This window comes from Megalobrama amblycephala, linkage group LG2 (genome assembly GCF_018812025.1).
Source record: "Megalobrama amblycephala isolate DHTTF-2021 linkage group LG2, ASM1881202v1, whole genome shotgun sequence".
In the NCBI taxonomy this organism is placed as follows: Eukaryota; Metazoa; Chordata; class Actinopteri; order Cypriniformes; family Xenocyprididae; genus Megalobrama; species Megalobrama amblycephala.
The window spans coordinates 7158388-7179194 of NC_063045.1; the positions used below are offsets into that span (position 1 = coordinate 7158388).

General features: G+C 35.4%; 1 pseudogene; it reads left to right on the forward strand.

The window, feature by feature from the left end:
• LOC125262604 overlaps window positions 1–20807 on the forward strand; it is a 66259-nt pseudogene that overhangs the window by 41218 nt on the left and 4234 nt on the right.

Genomic DNA, 20807 nt, shown 5'->3' on the forward strand with positions numbered 1-20807 from the left:
TCATTAATCAAAAACATAAACAAATGCACTCCATCCGAGGTTCAGGTCAAGAGAAATTAATCTAAATGTATATGAAAAATTTAACAGCACACTCACTTGCAGAAAGTTTTATTGACCAATGCTTATTGGTCAATAAAACTTTCTGCAAGTGAGTGTCCAGTCAAATTTTTCATATACATTTATACTGATGTTCATTAATATGCATTGTCTCTATTTAATCAAATCAAATCAGCTTCAGTTCCTCCAACAGGAAATGAAAGTTTTATTCAAAATCACCAGAAAGATACAATTATTAATCAGTTTTGTTGTTTGGAAATCATTGATTTCAAATGTAAATTTTTAAACTATTTGCTTTATTAAAGGGATAGTTCACCCAAAAATGAAAATTTGATATTTATCTGCTTACCCCCAGAACATCCAAGATGTATTTGACTTTGTTTCTTCAGTAGAAGAACCGTTGGAGTCTGTCGGCCGTATAATGCAAGTCAATGGGAACACAATCTATAAGAGTCAAAAAAAACATGCACAGACAAATCCAAATCAAATCCAAATTAAACCCTGTGGCTCGTGACGACACATTGATGTCCTAAGACACGAAACGATCGGTTTGTGTGAGAAACCGAACAGTATTTATATAATTTTTTACCTCTAATACACCACTATGTCCAACTGCGTTCAGCATCCAGTTAGTGAGGTCAAAAAATGCGTTCTGATGACGGAAATTATGTCTTGCGCTTTGCTTCAATGAGTGCGAGAGATCACTTCCTTTGTCAGAGCGCGATCAGACCTCACTAACCGAATGTGGAGGGCAGTTGGACATGGTTTCTCACACAAACCAATCGTTTCGTGTCTTGGGACATCAATGTGTCGTCACGAACTGCAGGGTTTCATTTGGATTTGACTATACATGTTTTTTTTTTACTCTTATAGATGGAGTTTCCATTGACACGCATTATACGACTGACAGACGGCAACGGTTGGAGTTAAAAATCATCATTTGTGTTCTACTGAAGAAACAAAGTCACCTACATCTTGGATGCCCTGGGGGTAAGCAGATAAACATCAAATTTTCATTTTTGGGTGAACTATCCCTTTAACCATCATACATTTATTTAAAAATATACGTATTTATTTAAACATAAAAATCTTGTTCTGTTCTTCAGGTGTGTTTGGTGTTACAGACGCAGTGAAGACAGAGTCAGTGTCAGTGACGGAAGGAGATTCAGTCACTCTAGAGTCTGGTCTTACTAAAATACAGAGAAATGATGTGATAGCATGGATATTTGAACGTCCGGGGACTCTTATAGCTCAAATCGATAAAGAAGATAAAATATTCTCCACATCTGATGAAGTTCTTGATGGGAGATTCAGAGGCAGACTGAAACTGGATCATCAAACTGGATCTCTGACCATCACAAACACCAGAACCACAGACTCTGGAGAATATCAAATAAATATCAGAGGCATGAAAACTTCCACATACAGATTCAGTGTTACTGTCTACGGTGAGTCACAATAACTCAACTTCATACTTATAATTTGTATTATTTTTGTATAAGATTTTTTATACACAAATAATTATTTAATAATATTTATAAAACAATCAAACCACATAATCATTTAATATCATATACACAGTTATTGATTTACTTTCTTTCACCTTTAAATTTTTTTTCTCCGTAATTTTGTATGACATTTTCCTGACAGTGTAATCTTGTTAAATTTGCATCTCATAAAGTTAATTAATATGAAGACTAACAGTTTCAGCATCAAACACTCACTGACTCTCAATAAAAACATCCAGTCACTGATAAAACAGCCTCCTAATTACTTACTGTTCATTTATTCACTCATGTTTTCCAGCTCGTCTGACTGTTCCTGTCATCAGCACAGACTGGCCTTCATTATCATCATCATCATCATCATCATCATCATCATCATCATCATGTTCATTGGTGTGTTCAGCTGTGAATGTGAGTCATGTGACTCTCTCCTGGTACAAAGGAAACAGTTTATTGTCCAGCATCAGTGTGTCTGATCTCAGCATCAGTCTCTCTCTACCTCTGGAGGTGGAATATCAGGATAAAAACACCTACAGCTGTGTGCTGAACAATCCCATCAGCAACCAGACTCAACATCTGGACATCACTCACCTCTGTCACACATGTTCAGGTACGGCAGTGCTGATATTAGTTGATGTCAGCGCTGATATTAGTGTTTATTGACTGATCTGATTTCAGTTTGATGTTTTTATTCCTCAGACTCTGTCCACTGTTGTGGTCCTACTGAAGCTGTGATCCGATTGGTCCTCTCTGCTCTGGTGGGCGTGGCTACTGTCATTATTCTGGTTTATGACATCAGATCCAGAAGAGCTGAACGAGATCAAGCTCATATTCACACATCAGTACATGATTGATGTAATTACTCACAAACTAATTTTGCATTTATTAATATCTGTGAGATTTATTAATTAATGGCTTATAAGATGAAAAATGATATTTTCATCTTTTTCAGGAAGTATTGAAATCTAAAGTAGAACGCTGAACTTTAAAGATTCTTCAAGTGTGTTTTTTGTTCTTTTACTGTTTTTGACATAATAAATGCTGATGATTATTTGAGCTTCTGCTCTTTCTGTGTCAGATTACTAAAAAACTTAAGACTTTGTTTATATTTCTATCTTATAAAAAAAATGTATAAAGAGACAGATCTTATTTTACTACTACTGTATATTTTTCATATGTATTTGCTTGCCTTTATCAATAAAGTTTTCTCACTCTGAGTGTCTTTCCATATTTTATTACATTTGATTGTTCAGTCTTGAAATTACAAAATCTGTGATACATGTAGATTTTTGACATCAAACTATTTCTTTTCATTAATTATTCTAATGTTGGCCTCTCATGCAGAGTAATTAAAAAAAAATACTCTGCAAAAGCAACATCTCTTCCGGCACACTCATGCCCTGTCCAAATACCCACACTTGCGGTCTTGGCCACAAGACTGTCCCATGTCTTAAAAAAGCCCAAGTGCAGTGCCCTTAACGCACACACTAAACCAGTGATTGTATATTATAGGGAGATAAGAGGGTCTGTATCTCTACCATTGGAGAAAGCGTAACGGCTAACTTAAAGCAGAACTAAGTAACTTTTTTTACCTTCATAAATAGTTTTCTAAGTCCTTACGATGGTTAATTGGCTTGTAGTGGTGTGTTTGAGGTGAGCACCAACCCCATCTGGCACGTCTACGCCAGAATACAGCACTTGCAACTTGAGCTGCAGCAACCCGACACAATCTCGCCTCATGTTCACGTTCACACGAGAGTGACAAAATGCTTTACGGTAATTCAAAAACAATGTATATATTATGACTTTATAAGACAATTTCGAAAATTACCCACCTCCATCGAGTGTACTGTATTTGCAAATTACCCACCTCCTCTTTCTTGTACTATATTTGCAAAACTACTGCGCTGGTGAGCGTTGTAGTCGTTGTAGTCCAGAGCTGCGCTTTAAGTATTTACGACAGTGTGATTCACTGAAGGAAACTGTAGGGGGAGCTTCGCAAATCTCACTGAGTTCTGCTTTAAACACGTCCGGTCTGGTGGGCGTGGCTACTGTCATTCTTCTGGGGCACGTTCAAGCTCAAACCGGTGCGCAACGTTTTGCTACGTTTTCCGGGTTGAACGACATGTTTCCTGGAAACGGTGTGCAACGGGTTTGAGATGCGTTTTCTCTTGCTTGTTAATACCATGCAGTATTAAAGAGACAGCTGGCACAATGAGTAGCCTATTAATGTAATATAAAATATATTTTGCTGTTGTATTGAGAAGTGACACTTTAATAAACTTTTCTATACTCCTCTGAATATATAATGGTAAATATTACAATATCAAAGCACAACAACAGTGATCAGCAATAATGATAAGCCTAATTAATACAAACAAGAAAAATAATATAGATCATAACACAGTCTTAAAGGTAAGAAGAAACGTTTGTCTTTTCATCCTGAAATGCAAGGCAAGTGTTGTATCACAATAGTTAGAAGTTTCCACAAATCCTTTCACTGGATTGGGATGTTCTCTTTTATTCTGAACGGCAAGGGCAGTGACTGTAACATCGAGCATATATTACAGTATTAAACATGTATTTATACTGATTTCATCAGGCTCCGAAAGTTCTTCAAAAGAACACAAAGAATGTCCTTCTCAGCTGCCATAGTTGCAACTCTTGCGTCATCAGAACGGGGTGTTCAATGCACCACCGTTTCCGTTTAAAAAACGTTTTGCAACGTTTTGTCGGGGCTGAACGCAGCCCTGGTTTATGACATCTAGAAGAGCTGGAAAAAAAGCAACAAATTCTCATATTAATGCTCAAAGTATCAAAATGTTTGTCATGATAAATACTGAAGATTAACAAAGATCCCTTTGCTCACGCTACAGTAGTTAATATAACATACCTTTAACTTTTTTAAAAAACCTTTTAAACTTTTTTTTACAACCTCATCTTTCATATTTGATTGCAGGCTTTAAACACTTAAAGAATCTTGTGTGTCTTTCAGGGTTATTATTGTTCAGTCAGAGCTGGTTAATGGTGTTCAGATCAGACGTCTCTAATAATAATTTAATAATGAATCTCCTCTATTGGCTGAACATAAACACATTGAAATATAATAACTTTCTATCTATTTCTATCTTTGCTTTTTTCAGTGTCAGATTTTTTTTTAAATCCACTTTGAAAAGCTTTATTGTTTATATTTTCCTCACATGAGACACACAGATCTCACTTTACTACTACTGCTGTATATTTGTCATATGTATTTGCTTGCCTTTATAAATAAAGTTTCTCAGTCTGAGGTTCAAGAGTTTCTCCATGTTTCATTATATGCCCATGACGCCCCCTGGAGGAAAAAAACAGCTTTTCATTATTAAAACATTATTTAATACATTATTTGTAAATGTTTACATGATTATCAAGCTCATACATTGAAAACATTATTTTTATATATGTAAATGTATTATTAAATATTTATTATTAAAGATATAAAGAAGTCTTAAAGATTTTCTGGCATAAACTGCATATACACATCTAAAACATATTACTATTTCTTTTACATAAATGTACTGAAACACACATTAATGTAGTGAGTTTGTCTCCCCATATGAGCTCTTTTCACAGTGTTCTCAGTGTTTTCTTGTTAAAGTAAGGAAGGGTTCATCTGTTTTAAGGCACTTCATCTTCTGTTTCTCTTCTCTGCTCTCATCCTCAGTATGAACCTTTAGCGGTCGGGCCAATCTCCTTTTCTGAAAGCAGCATTCGCATGAACACTAGATTGTTCGCATTATATTTTGTGTCAATCCACAGTCTACGAGTCTCCACTAGACTGCTTGTGTTCTCTGATCAAGTGTCTCTTGGTTTATAACAAGTATAATAATATCATCGGAGATATTTTCACTCCCTCAATACCTGTGTGTGCTGATGTGACTTCATGATGATTTTGCTCTCTGATCGATGACACACTCTCTTGTATCCATACCCAGATAGCAAGCAATGGTAGAAATGATATAATATTAAATGTTAATGATAATGTGTCAATGAATGAAAAAATGTTGAAATTTCAACAAAAAATCAATGGCAATGTCATTGAATCAATGTTACAATGTGATGTTTGTTCAACATGCTTGAACTCTCAGAAAATGAAACACAACTACAACTGACTTAAAGCCACACAGCCTGAAATCAACTGAAGATAAAAGAAGACAATAAATCTCTCAAGATCTCAGCAGAAGCTCTTTTTGAGAATTAACAGAGGTTTAGATGTTGATGTTTTATTGAAAATGTTTGGTCACCATTTTGGTGATCAGTGTTTCCTTTAGTTGAGCTCTTGAACCTTGACTTTTGTTGAGTTGCTTCTTTTTCCCCAATTGCAGGTGTTTGCAGAAAACATTTCTGCATTGATTAAGCAGATCGACACGTATTTTAATAACTGACAAATGATTGCATTAGAGTGGTTTAAATAAACACTTTTTTCTGTAGTTTTGCTTACTTTTGAAATTAAAACATTATATATGAAAATGATGTGATAAAACTCACTTATAACACTGAAGTGATTTATGTAAGATTGTTCAAAACAATTCAAAAGTTAAATACAACACACTTAGATATCAGCACTCATCATACAAACCTCAAAAAATTAAAAAATCAGCCGCATAATTTATGCATGCAACAATGCATGCTTTAAATATTGAACCAGATCAGCCTCAAAAGTAATCTATTTACAAAACAAAATTCATAAATGCACAGCACAGTTCACATTTACAAAATCAATTTAATTAAAAAAACAAAACAATCTCTACATGTTTTTTTCAAATGTAGGTTCTATCTAGCTCTATTTGGACAATTTCTTTCAGCTTTGAGTGGTTTATGTTGCAAAAGTGATAGGCAGATTGATGATGATCAGGGCTGCGTTCAGCCCCGACAAAACGTTGCAACACGTTTTTTAAACGGAAACGGTGGTGCGTTGAACACCCTGTTCTGATGACGCAAGAGTTGCAACTATGGCAGCTGAGAAGGCCATTCTGTGTTCTTTTTGAAGAATTTTCAGAGCCTGATGAAATCAGTATAAATACATGTTTAATACTGTAATATATGCTCGATGTTACAGTCACTGCCCTTGCTGTCCAGAATAAAAGAGAACATCCCAATCGAGTGAAGGGATTTGTGGAAACTTCTAATTATTGTGATCCAACATTTGCCTTGCATTTCAGCATGAATAGACAAAACATTTCAGGTGAAGGATAATCCACTTCTTACACCCGAGACTAAATGATCTATATGACATTAATTTTATTGTGAGTATTAGGCTTATCATTATTTCTGATCACTATTGTTGTGCTGTGATATTGTAATATTTACCATTATATAATCAGAGGAGAATAGAAAAGTTTATGAAAGTGTAACTCCAAAATACAATAGCAAAATATATAAATAAGTATAGTACAAACCCGATTCCAAAAAAGTTGGGACACTGTACAAATCGTGAATAAAAAAAGGAATGTAATAATTTAAAAATCTCATAAACTTATATTTTATAAACGTATAATCTTATATATACTTATATTCACAATATACTATAGATAACATATCAAATGCTGAAAGTGAGACATTTTTAAATGTCATGCCAAATATTGGCTCATTTTGGATTTCATGAGAGCTACACATTCCAAAAAAGTTGGGACAGGTAGCAATAAGAGGCCGGAAAAGTTAAATGTACATATAAGGAACAGCTGGAGGACCAATTTGCAACTTATTAGGTCAATTGGCAACATGATTGGGTGTAAAAAGAGCCTGCATCTCTGATGGTATGGGGTTGCATGAGTGCGTGTGGCAAGGGCAGCTTACACATCTGGAAAGGCACCATCAATGCCGAAAGGTATATCCAAGTTCTAGAACAACATATGACGAGTTCAGATGCAAAAGCCGCTAAACGCCACCTCTGTCAAAAATGAGATCATATGATTTTGAGCGGTTTCAATATAGCGGCGTGCTGAGGAGATTGTTTTGGATTCAGATTGAGATTTTTAAAATAAAAGTTGGAGTACGATGAAATGGATCAGCCTGTCCTACTAACATTGAATGGCAGAAGAAAACGTTATTTACCTCAAAACTCTGCCTGTCATAAGGCCAAATAGCCTACAGTGGAAATGGCTCGGTCGCAATTGTATCATGCACTCATAACAGTTCTTTGTGCAGTGCCGTTAGGAAGGAATCGGATTTATTATACATCAAACATCAGCTCTATTTCGCCAAAGACAAAGTCAAACAAGATGCTATTCTTCTGTCTCATATTAGAAGAGACGTGTTAGATCCCTGTGTAAAGAGGTTTGTCTACTGTTTAGTTTTGAAATGATTGTGCTCTCATCTTTTTCAGGGTTTCTAGTTGCATCTTTAGTGATTTTTCAACTATTTACTATGTCTTATCCCGAATATGGATTTAGAGGTTTTTGCAAAATAAGCACAAGTGGATTTAGCTGGTTTTGATGCAGAAAATCTAATTTGTCTAAAGTGACATTTTTGAAAAAAAGTTATTTCATTCACTAGCTAATAACCTTATCATTACCTTTAAAATGAAACTCCTGAACTTGATTGTAAAAGCCTGGTAAAAAATGCTCATTTAAAAGAAAAGATGTCTGATGGATTTAGAGGGTTTTGCATCTGAACTCTTCATATGCTCCCATCCAGATGTCGTCTCTTTCAGGGAAGACCTTGCATTTTCCAACATGACAATGCCAGACCACATACTGCATCAATTACAACATCATGGCTGCATAGAAGGATCCGGGTACTGAAATGGCCAGCCTGCAGTCCAGATCTTTCACCCATAGAAAACATTTGGCACATCATGAAGAGGAAGTTGAGCTAAGACAGTTGAGCAACTAGAAGCCTGTATTAGACAAGAATGGGACAACATTCCTATTCCTAAACTTGAGCAACTTGTCTCCTCAGTCCCCAGACGTTTGCAGACTGTTATAAAAAGAAGAGGGGATGCCACACAATGGTAAACATGGCCTTGTCCCAACTTTTTTGAGATGTGTTGATGCCATGAAATTTAAAATCAACTTATTTTTCCCTTAAAATGATACAGTTTCTCAGTTTAAACATTTGCTATGTTATCTATGTTGTTTTCTGAATAAAATATTGAAATTTGAAACTTCCACATCATTGAATTCTGTTTTTATTCACAATTTGTACAGTGTCCCAACTTTTTTGGAATTGGGTTTGTACTTTTGTTACATACATACCCATTGTGCAAGATGTCTCTTTAATACCACGTGGTTTATATGCAGTTGATGCTGATTGGGCTGAGATTTTTGACACACTCACAAAACAAGAGAAAACATATCTCAAACCTGTTGCACACCGTTTCCAGGAAACATGTCGTTCAACTCGGAAACCGTAGCAAAACATTGCGCACCGGTTTGAGCTTGAACGTGCCCCTGATACACTCAGAGAAGCTGTGATCTGATTGGTCCTCTCTGCTCTGGTGGGCGGGGCTGCTGTTGTTCTGGTTTATGACATCAGATCCAGAAGAGCTGAGCAGGATTTTTGATTACAGATTTTTAATGTCTTTCTATATTCCTCTTCCTCAAAGAGTGAAATCTGAAGCTGCATCAGTGCTGTATGGAGTCAGCTTGAACTGAGCAACAGACTGTAAAAACATTTTAGGATCATGAAATAATATAAATGTTAACTGAAATAAAAAAATAAACATGAAAAACATTTTATTTCATCTAGTTGACAAGGGAACATTTCTCATTTTTATTTACTTTATCTTGATGTACTAAAATAACTAAAACTGAAATAAAACTGAATAAAAACTAGTGCCTATAAAAACAAAAACTACTAACAATAACAAAACAAAAAATACTAAAACTAACTAAATTTAAAATAAAAAAAAATAATAATAACGGGTTCAATATATATATATATAATTTCAATGATACTGAAATAACACTGGTTTGAGTCTCATGATCTCATGACAAGATTTAAATGATAGTTTAAGACTCACCAAAGTAACATTTTAACTTCTCAACATCACGGGACATTTTTGAAATTAACACCATTCAACAGCATCTACAGGAAGTTCAGGAAATGACACTTTAAAATGTGAAATTATCAGAAAAAAACAAGCAAACAAACAAACAAACACTGATGGGCACACACACATCAGGACTGACTGTGCAGTTATTTTAGAGGAAGAGTTTCACAACACTTTACTGAAAACCCTCTCTCTCATCAGCGCGTCTGTCATTTATTACTGATCCAGTTTTGAAGAGTTTGTCTTTTCATATTTGTGACTGAAACTGATGAAGAAAATGTTTCTGAAATTAGTTTTGATCTGTTTGTGTTTGTGGCGTCTGGATGGTGAGTTTAAATGTGTTTTTATGACTTCAGTTGTTTCTGTTCTGATGTGATAAATTACTGATTATAAAATTAGTCAGAGAAGATTAAAATCCACTGTTTTTCTCATACAGAAATAATTAAACTGATTTTACTGTCATCAAATTTGAATTCATGTCTATATTCAGTTATTCAGGATAGATTCAATAAATAAACATAAATATGAAGCTCAGATAATCAACAGCATTAGTAAAGTGTCTTTTTATTCAGTTATTGTTCCACATATAAATCTATTTTTCATTCATCATCATTTGTTTTTGTAGTTCTGCAGAACATTAACTTATTAACACATTTAATGAATTAAAGTATTTTATTGAAGCTTCATCAAACCAACAAGAATGATTTTAAAGCTTTAATCTGTGAAAAACTTCTTCAGGTGTGTTTGGTGATGATGAAAAGAAGCGTGTGATTGTGAATAAAGGAGATTCAGTCACTCTAAACTCTCGTCTCACTGAAATGAAGGATGGTGATGAGATTCAGTGGAGGTTTGAAGACACTGTAATAGCTAAAATCAATAAACAGAACAACAGATTCACTGTATATGATGATGTTCTTGATGGGAGATTCAGAGACAGACTGAAACTGGACAATCAAACTGGATCTCTGACCATCACAAACACCACAACTGAACATGCTGGAGATTATCAACTAGAGATCAACGGTGTGATCAAGAGTTTCAATCTCGTTGTCTTTGGTGAGTTAAATATTTTTTTTCACCTGTTTTATATTTTAATCATCAATTCAAACTCCATTTTGCTTCAGTTTAATGATGATATTAATTTACAATTTAAACATCAAACGATTTACTTCTGTCTTAATCTGTGTTGAACCCTGCTTCTGTTTGTTCTCTGTGTGTGTTTGATGATATAGTTAATAAAATAGTGAAGGAGGGAGATTCAATCACTCTAAACTCTGATCTTACTGAAATGAAGGATGATGATCGGATTCTGTGGAGGTTTGGAAACAATGTAATAGCTGAAATCAATAAACGGAAGAACAGCTTCACTGTATATGATGATGTTCTTGATGGGAGATTCAGAGACAGACTGAAACTGGACAAACAAACTGGATCTCTGACCATCACAAACATCACAACTGAACATGATGGACTTTATAAACTAAATATCAACAAAGTGGGAAATATCTTTATTCTCACCGTCTTTGGTGAGTTAAAAAAAAAATGGTTTCACCTGTTTTTTAATGACAAAATTGAAATTAGTTCATACACCATTTTGTTTTTGTTGTTTATGATTTTATTTATTTTAAAACTTAAATTTTAAAATATTTAGTTTAGTAAATCATTGTAAAAGTTATGTGACAGAAGTAATATGTTTCTGTTTGTTCTTCATGTGTGTTTGGTGATTCAGATAAAGTGAAGTCAGTGTCAGTGAAGGAGGGAGATTCAGTCACTCTAAACTCTGATCTTACTGAAATGAAGGATAATGATGAGATTCTGTGGTGGTTTAAAAACACTCCAATAGCTGGAATCAGTAAACTGGTTGACAGCACTGTAAATGTTGATGATGTTCTGGATGGGAGATTCAGAGACAGACTGAAGCTGGACAATCAAACTGGATCTCTGACCATCACAAACATCACAACTGAACATGCTGGAGATTATAAACTAATGATGTTTTCAACAGAATTCTCTGCTAAAACATTCAGAGTTTCTGTCTATAGTGAGTAGAGATCATTTCTCCTGTCCATCAAATATTCTTATTGACTGTTTACATATTGAATTGTTGAATCGTTTACTTTGAGATGACAGAATGTATAAACACTCATTTAACGCACTGAACCAAAAATAAGTTCTTATTTCTTTTTTTTTTTCAGAAATATTAGTTGATGTCAGCGCTGATATTAGTGTTTATTGACTGATCTGATCTCAGTTTGATGTTTTTATTCCTCAGACTCTGTCCACTGTTGTGGTAAATTCAATTTTCAATTCTATGGCACCTTTAATGTTCATTTATTCACTCATGTTTTCCAGCTCATCTGCCTGTTCCTGTCATCAGCACAGACTGTCCTTCATCATCATCTTCATCTTCATCATCATCTCATCCCAATCCCATCAGCAACCAGACTCAACATCTGGACATCACTCACCTCTGTCACACATGTTCAGGTACGGCAGTGCTGATATTAGTTGATGTCAGCGCTGATATTAGTGTTTACTGACTGATCTGATGTCAGTTTGATGTTTTTATTCCTCAGACTCTGTCCACTGTTGTGGTCCTACTGAAGCTGTGATCCGATTGGTCCTCTCTGCTCTGGTGGGCGTGGCTACTGTCATTATTCTGGTTTATGACATCAGATCCAGCAGAGCTGAACGAGATCAAGCTCATATTCACACATCAGGTACATGATTGATGATGACATTTCTCACACACTGATTTTGCATATATAATTATCTGGGAGATTTATTAATTAATGGCTTTATATGTTCATCTTTTTCAGAAAGTATTGAAATATAAAGCAGAACACTGAACTTTAAAGATTCTTCATGTGTTTTTTTTTGTTTTTTTTATAATAAACACTGATGATTATTTGAGCTTCTGCTCTTTTTGTGGCTGATTATTAAAAAATTAAGACTTTGTTTATATTTCTATCTTGCACAAAAAATGAAAATCTGTGATACACGTTGATTTTTGACATCAAACTTAATTTCTTTTAATTCATTATTCTAATGTTGGCCTCTCATGTAGAGTAATTAAAAAAAATACTCTGCAAAAGTGACATTTCTCTTCCGGCACACTCATGCCCTGTCCAAATACCCACACTTGCGGTCTTGGCCACTTGAGAGCTCGTGCACGCGACAGGAAGTAGACTAAGTGCGCAAGAGTCCCATGTCTTTAAATAAACCCAACTGCAGTGCCCTTAATGCACATTAAACCCACATGAGCCTAACTTGAATACTGCGTATCCTATCATGCATTATGTTCGGGAACATGCCCCGAAATCGCGAGATGTCAAAGAAAACATACGACTGTAAGTTGAATTAATTATATAATACATATGTCTTGGTAGTAAAATATAAAGTGTTGCGCATTTTATTGATGCAAAGATGAGTGGGCTATGTGTATTTTGTACAACAATTGACTATATGCACGGAGCGTTCTTTAGAACTTCCGCAATAATATAAGCCAGCTGGAAAACTTCCGGTGAGAGTCATTTGCTGGTGTGTTGAGGATCAATAGTGTAATATTTAGTTTATAATCAGAATATAGTCACTTAAATAGTCAGGCATTGCATTAATTTAGTTATTCAAACGTAAGGCAGCCTAAAAAACATATAAATAAAGACGTAGGGCCTACCTCAGTGTTCCTCCTCGGCTAAATTCAGTTTGACCATCAGTTTTCACACTTTTATGTGAAAAAAGCTTCAAAAATTAAATATGTATTGTGTACTTTAGTTAGATTAATTGAATAAAATGTGTGTTTTTACAAGTGTGCTGAAATCACTGACAGCTGCTGTGATTATAAAGGGAGAGCGCGGTGCTCACTTTCTGTGTCATTCATTCACAATACAAGATTTTGTGAGTACTTCATATTTACAAAATGTATTTTTAAACCTAGTTATTTTATAATGTTTAATATTCAAAAACAAAGTGAAAAACGATTAGAGGAAATGGCTGATATAGGCGCAAATGAATGCTACTTTGCCGCCACCTGCTGGTTAAAGTGCTAATTATTGTCTTTTTTTATTTTTAAATGTAGTGTTTTCTATTAAATGTTGAAAAGCTCCACTTCCTCCATCAGGCAACAATAAAGTCTTTAAATCTCTAGTGTGATTTGTCTCTGTGTCTCATCTGAGGATCAACAGCTCCATCTAGTGTCTCACCCTGAATCATGTTATCAGGAGTGATTTTATCAGTATCTTCTGTCTTTGGTTTCCATCGAGACGTGAAGTAAATCTATTCAAAGTTCACAAAAACAAACAAATGCAGATTAGGTGCATTTCCATCACGATGTTTGAGCGGATGACAGTGGTATTGGTAACATAATAATCAACAGTAAATAAATAGTGGGTTTAATGTTCACTACGTCAGAATTTATTTTGGCAAAAAATCTCTTTTTTGCACAAGACAAAAACCAGCTCAAGCCATCTGTTTTCTTCTGTTTGTGTTTGTGGCGTCTGGTTGGTGAGTTTTTAATGTGTTTTTATGACTTCAGTTTGTTTTTCTAAATGTTTCTATAAAAACACTGAAGCTCAAACAGCAGCACATTAGTTTCAGTGTGACGTGATTCTCGTCTGAAGTGAAAGTGTTTGTGGAGCTCAAATCTGTAATCATTTTTAATTAGGCATATTTTATTATTATTTTCTCTTGTGCTTGTTATTTATGGAATTATATTAATGTGTATGTGAGTGTTTGTATATTGTTATTATCAATGTCTTTGTTTGTTTATGGGGATCACAGATATAAATGATCAATGCTTTAATCCAGTATGTTTACATGTTGTATTTCATACTGATGTTCATTAACATATATTGTCCTTATCAAATCAATCAAAAATCAAATCCGCTTCAGTTCCTCCATCAGGAAATGAGAGTTTTATTCAGAATCACCAGAAAGATGCAATAATTAATCAGTTTTGTTGTTTTAATATTATTAATTTCAAATGTAAATTTTAAACTACATTATTAACCATCATACATTTATTTATAAATATTTATTTATTTAAACAGAAACATCTTGTTGTGTTTGTTCTTCAGGTGTGTTTGGTGTTACAGATGCAGTGAAGTCAGTGACGGAGGGAGATTCAGTCACTCTAGAATCTGGTGTTACTAAAATAGAGAGACATGATGTGATAACATGGGTGTTTGGACGTCCAGGGACTCTTATAGCTGATATCGATGATGCTGGAAGTGTCTCCACATCTGATGATGTTCTTGATGGGAGATTCAGAGACAGACTGAAGCTGGATCATCAGACTGGATCTCTGACCATCACAAACACCAGAAACACAGACTCTGGAGAATATCTAATAATCATCAAAGGCACAAAATCAACCACATACAGATTCAGTGTTTCTGTCTACGGTGAGTCACAATTACAGCGTCTTGACGTATTTTTACTCAAATAATTAGTTAATAAATATTAATAAAATAATCAAACCACTTAATCATTTAAGATCAGATACACAGTTATTGATTTACTTTCACCTTTTTTTAAAAAAAATAATCTTTCATTTGATCATTTTGTATGACAAAAATTCTTTCTGACAGTATAATCTTGTTCAATTTGCATATCTGAATTAATAGAAATTACTTAATATGAAGACTAACAGTTTCAGCATCAAACACTGACTTACTTACTGTTCATTTATTCTCATGTTTTTCAGCTCGTCTGCCTGTTCCTGTCATCAGCAGAGATTGTTCATCATCATCATCATCATCATCATCATCATCATCAAATTGTTCATTTGTGTGTTAAGCTGTGAATGTGGGTCATGTGACTCTCTCCTGGTACAAAGGAAACAGTTTATTGTCCAGCATCAGTGTGTCTGATCTCAGCATCAGTCTCTCTCTACCTCTGGAGGTGGAATATCAGGATAAAAACACCTACAGCTGTGTGCTGAACAATCCCATCAGCAACCAGACTCAACATCTGGACATCACTCACCTCTGTCACACATGTGCAGGTACGGCAGTGCTGATATTAGTGTTAATCCATTGTTGAGATTCACAGGCTGATTCTTGATGTCTGTGTCTCTAAATAAAAGATTTTTTTTAAGAAAGAAATCCCTTGTACTGATCTTGTGCTGTAGCCTGACATGGTCATACTCAATTCTAGTTTGAATATGAGTCTGATACTGCTCCATTGGGCTTTGATTATGGGGGTGTATTTCAACCGATCCAGGAAAGTCCTCAATTGGATAGACCTACAACCAATCAGAGCTACAGAGTAAGTGACGTATGTTGAGCGCAGTGCCCAAGGAAGTCGACCGGAAGTTGAAGTCGGCCGCGTGCCGCCATCTTGTAGCAGAACTTCACTTGCGTTAGCATCCCATTGACTCCCATTCATTTTGGCGTCACTTTGACAGCGAATAACTTTACATCTGAGGCGTTTAAAGACTCCATTTGTCCATTATTTATTTCTAAATATACACGACAATGTATAAAGGGCTCCATTACCTTCTATGTTACATTATGGCCCCGTAGAAACAGTTTTTGTAAAAATAGGCTAACGATTGCGTCATAACCACTCGACTCTCTGTCGCACAGTAGAGAAATTACCGTACAGACAGGAGGAGAAGCTCGCAGGCAATAGTATGTATTAACTTAATATGGCGTACTGGCGTTACATTTTAAAATACTATACAAAATAATTAATCAGAATACTTACTCCTGCTCACTCACGCCAAAGAACTCCCCGCTCAAGCTCGCCGTCTCTGCAAGATTAACGATGGCAGTTTGCACGCACAGCTACTAGAAGATTTACATCTGTCAGACAGGTTGCTGACGTCATCAAGCTTAGTTTGAGTCTGCGCGTCAGAAACGGAAGTGCTAAAAATCGCTAAAAATGGGCTTCACTTGTCTCAATTGAGTTCCAATGGGGTCGCTGTGTCCATTTCTTTTACTGTCTATGGTTGAGCGACGCATAGTTGTCAACAGAACTCTTCTTAGCGACCATAGGGGCCAGCTGATAAATCAAACTTTTGCCGAATCCCGTAGGAAGGACGGCAAAGACATCTTTTCCATCGACAAATGCCTTGATCGCGGTCCTCTGTTCCTTTTTTAAAATATGCGCTGTCGATATCTTCTATAACGGACACGATGGCGGAATCTACACATCTCAGTTCTTCAACAGCCATCATTGTTGTAAACTAATTGACCTTTCGCAAAGACTCGCCCCCCTTAGTTACTGTTGCTTTGTCCGACAAGCCGTGGCGCTGTCACGCCACACAGAGTGGAAAATACATCGCAGAGCAAAGAGGAAACTGACAACACATCGACAGACGGGACAGAGCAGGTTACTTATGATATTAAACAAAGTCCCAGCTTTCAAACTGTGTAGTTATTAAAAAAATTCAAACAATAAAAACCGTTTTGTGGCTCTTTAATGTGTTGTGACCATGATCGTGACAGATTGCTGTAGCGCCTCAGCTCAAGAGGCTCGTTAACCGATCATCTCTTCCTACTAGTCATTTATAGCATCAAATAAACATGAATGAACATGAGAATGAATGTTGTTTCAAACGCGGAAAGACGTCAATATGCACAATTTTTCAAGTTTAACTCTACCGAGGTTAATCTTCTAACTCCTGACTGCTTTGTCGGACAAAATGGCGGATGCGGCGTTCTGATTGGTTAGATCGCTTGTCAATCAAACTCCCCAAGCGCTCTTTGATGACGTGGCTGATTACGTTTCTGGTGATAATCTGTCAATCATCGCCCTGACAATGTGATTGGTCCGAACAGTTTCTGTTCGGGCATAATTACTCCTCTACGGATCGAGTCCAGACTGAACTCCCCGACCTCAAAATGTTGTGGGCGGGGCTAAGTTCGGCTGGCATCCAGGCTACTTGTGCTGTAGAATCACAGTGCTGCTGTAATCAATAATGTAAATCTAACTCAGAGATTGAGCTCTAAATGAGTTCAGTAGCTCAGTTACAGCAGCCAAACAAAATCTAATATAAAAAGTCAAGGATAAAGAGCCCAACTAAAGCTAACACCGATCTCAATGATGGTGACTTTTGTGATTTTCTCCTTTGGAGATTCTGCTTGTTATCATCAGGTGTCTTCAATAATGCTCAATCATCACTCAATTAATTTCTCATTAACTTTAACACTGCTTCAGTGGGTGGAATAAAAATATGGCAGGACTTTTGCTTTCTAACCCCTGGACTTTCCACCTCTGCCACATGGCACCTCAAGAGGAAGTCCAGAAAAATTGATTTGTTTTTATAGTGTCTTGACCTGTTGGATTTGTGTCAATCTAATTTGTAGTTCTCCTAATCGTTTGTTTTTTCTAAATGTTGATCCGGGGTAAAACGTGCCAAATCAGTGTAGATCACTCCGCTGTGGTGACCCCTGACAAGAAAAGGAGCGAACTGAATGAGAGAGAGAGTTTTTTTCTAAATGTTGGTTCTATAAAAACACTGAAGACATAAACATTGTTGTTTAGAAATGATTGATTTCAAATGTAGATTTTAAACTATTTATTATCCATCATACATTTATTTAAAATCTACTTATTTATTTAAACAGAAAATCTTGTTGTGTTTGTTCTTCAGCTGTGGATCCTGATTCAGATGCAGTGAAGTCAGTGTCGGTGACAGAGAGAGATTCAGTCACTCTAGAATCTGGTCTTACTGAAATACAGACACGTGAGAAGATATTGTGGACATTTGGACGTTCAGAGACTCTTATAGCTGTAATCGATAAAGAGGCTGGAAACTTCTCCACATCTAATGATGTTCTTGATGGGAGATTCAGAGACAGACTGAAGCTGGATCATCAAACTGGATCTCTGACCATCACAAACACCAGAATCACAGACTCTGGAGAATATCAAAAAAATATCAGAGGCACGAAAACGTCCACATACAGATTCAGTGTTACTGTCTACGGTGAGTCACATTTACAAAATTAATTTGTCACTTTTATAAATCTTGAGAAATGAATTAAGATGAAGACTAACAGTATCAGCATTAAACACACAAATTAACTTATCAGAACACAAATTAAGATATTTTAGTTGAAATCCGATGACTCCGTGAGGCCTCCATAGCCAGCAATGACATTTCCTCTCTCAAGATCCATAATGTACTAAAAACATATTTAAATCAGTTCATGTGAGTACAGTGGTTCAATATTAATATTATAAAGTGATGAGAATATTTTTGGTGCGCCAAAGAACCAAAATAACGACTTATTTAGTGATGGCCGATTTCAAAACACTGCTTCAGGAAGCTTCGGAGCGTTATGAATTAGCGTGTCGAATCATGATTCGGATCGCGTGTCAAACTGTCAAACTGCTGAAATTACGTGACTTTGGCGCTCCGAACCGCTGATTCGACACACTGATTTATAACGCTCCGAAGCTTCCTGAAGCAGTGCTTTGAAATCGACCATCACTATTTTGGATTTCATCAAAAATATCTTAATTTGTGTTCCGAAGATTAACGAAGGTCTTACAGGTGTGAAACAACATGAAGGTGAGTAATAAATGACATTATTTTCATTTTTGGGTGAACTAACCCTTTATCTCTTATTACACCTCTCTTAAAATTGATTAGCTGTTCCTTTGTTTTATGTACAATGTGTATGTGGGGTGTGTATGTATGTATGTACTATTTCTATGTTTATGAATTATTTTTAACTTGGTACTTGACTCTTGAGAAACGCATAAGAATTCCAATGTACCTGTACTGAAACCTACCTGTGCAAATGGCAATAAACTCTAAACTCTTATACATTAGTCATTTCTGGCTGCTGTGACAGTGAGTTTGTTAAACACGTTTGCAGTAGCAAAGAAAGCTCAAGCAAAATGACATCAGGTGATGATGATTGCTGCTAATGTGTTTTACAAATACACTTTCACAGCAGACAAGCATGTAGTAAGAGTTAAAAGGCTTATTAATGGAAACAATGATCACAGCTATGGTGACTTCAGATGAAACACGAGTTAAACCTCTGTTAATTCTCAGAAAAAACTGTAAACGTCAAACAAAAGTAAAGTCAGTCTGGTTAGTAATAAGTGAAGCTGGTAACGCTGTTTGTGGAGGTGCTTAATCGTCCTCTGTTGAGATTTAATATCTTTTATCTTCAGTTGATTTCATCTAAGATGACTCTATATTTAATATACACAGATTGTGTGGATCAGATAAGGTCCAGTTTAGGTTTATTTCTTTGCTCTTGGCTGACATGTGGCATTGCTGTGGCTCAGATCTGGCAAACAGGAACGGCCCACACAAGGACCGTAATTCAGTGCAGCATGTGGGCCGGATCATCATGCCACATGTGCCAGATGTGGGCCGGATCTGGGCCGACACAATGTTGCTATCTGGGCAAATTATGCATCAATCAGGATATGCAAATTAAAGTCATTCTACTTTCTTATTTACAGAAGATGATAAATTGTAATTTTTTTTTCAAAAAGACAAAATTTGGTTTGCTGTTGTTGAACTTAAATCTGTGAATATAAAATTTGAAAAGAAGTTACATTTATAATAAAGTAAGTGTTGTTTTTAGTAGAGTCAGAATTTGTCCAAAAATAATGTCTTTAAAATTGTGGATATACCTTGCTGGATTTTATCATTAATAAATGCGTCAGTATTTTTCCAAAGTTGTTCAGTGTAGAAACATGATTAAAATAAATGTGTGAACTTGACAGAATGAACATGTCGTATCACTTTTATATTTCTTCATGAAATGTTTGACAGGGTCAAATATATTTATTATTTTGAAATATTTTGCTTTAGTAAGAAAGTTTGTTTTCCAATTTAAATGTATACATACATTAATCCAGTAAATGTTTGCAGGAGATACAGAAATAATATTCTCAAGAAAAAGGGATCTAATTTATAAAAAAGTTCCTGTTGGTGGAAATTTGACAGTTTGACAGGAATTTTTGATATGTTATAATTTCACATCAACAGAAATTTCAACAGAAAAATAGATGTAATATTGACTTTTCAAATACTGATTAAGCCAATTTATTTTAAAAGTATAATTTACAGATCAATCCATTTTTTCTGTGATCTAACAATGCTCCCTCATCTTTTTTTATAAAACTCATCTACATGTTTTGATCTTTTCAGCATCAGATAGCATCATTTTAAACAGAAGATTTGATATTTTGATAAAAGTGTTATAATACTCTTTTTTTTTTTGTCTTTTTAGCTA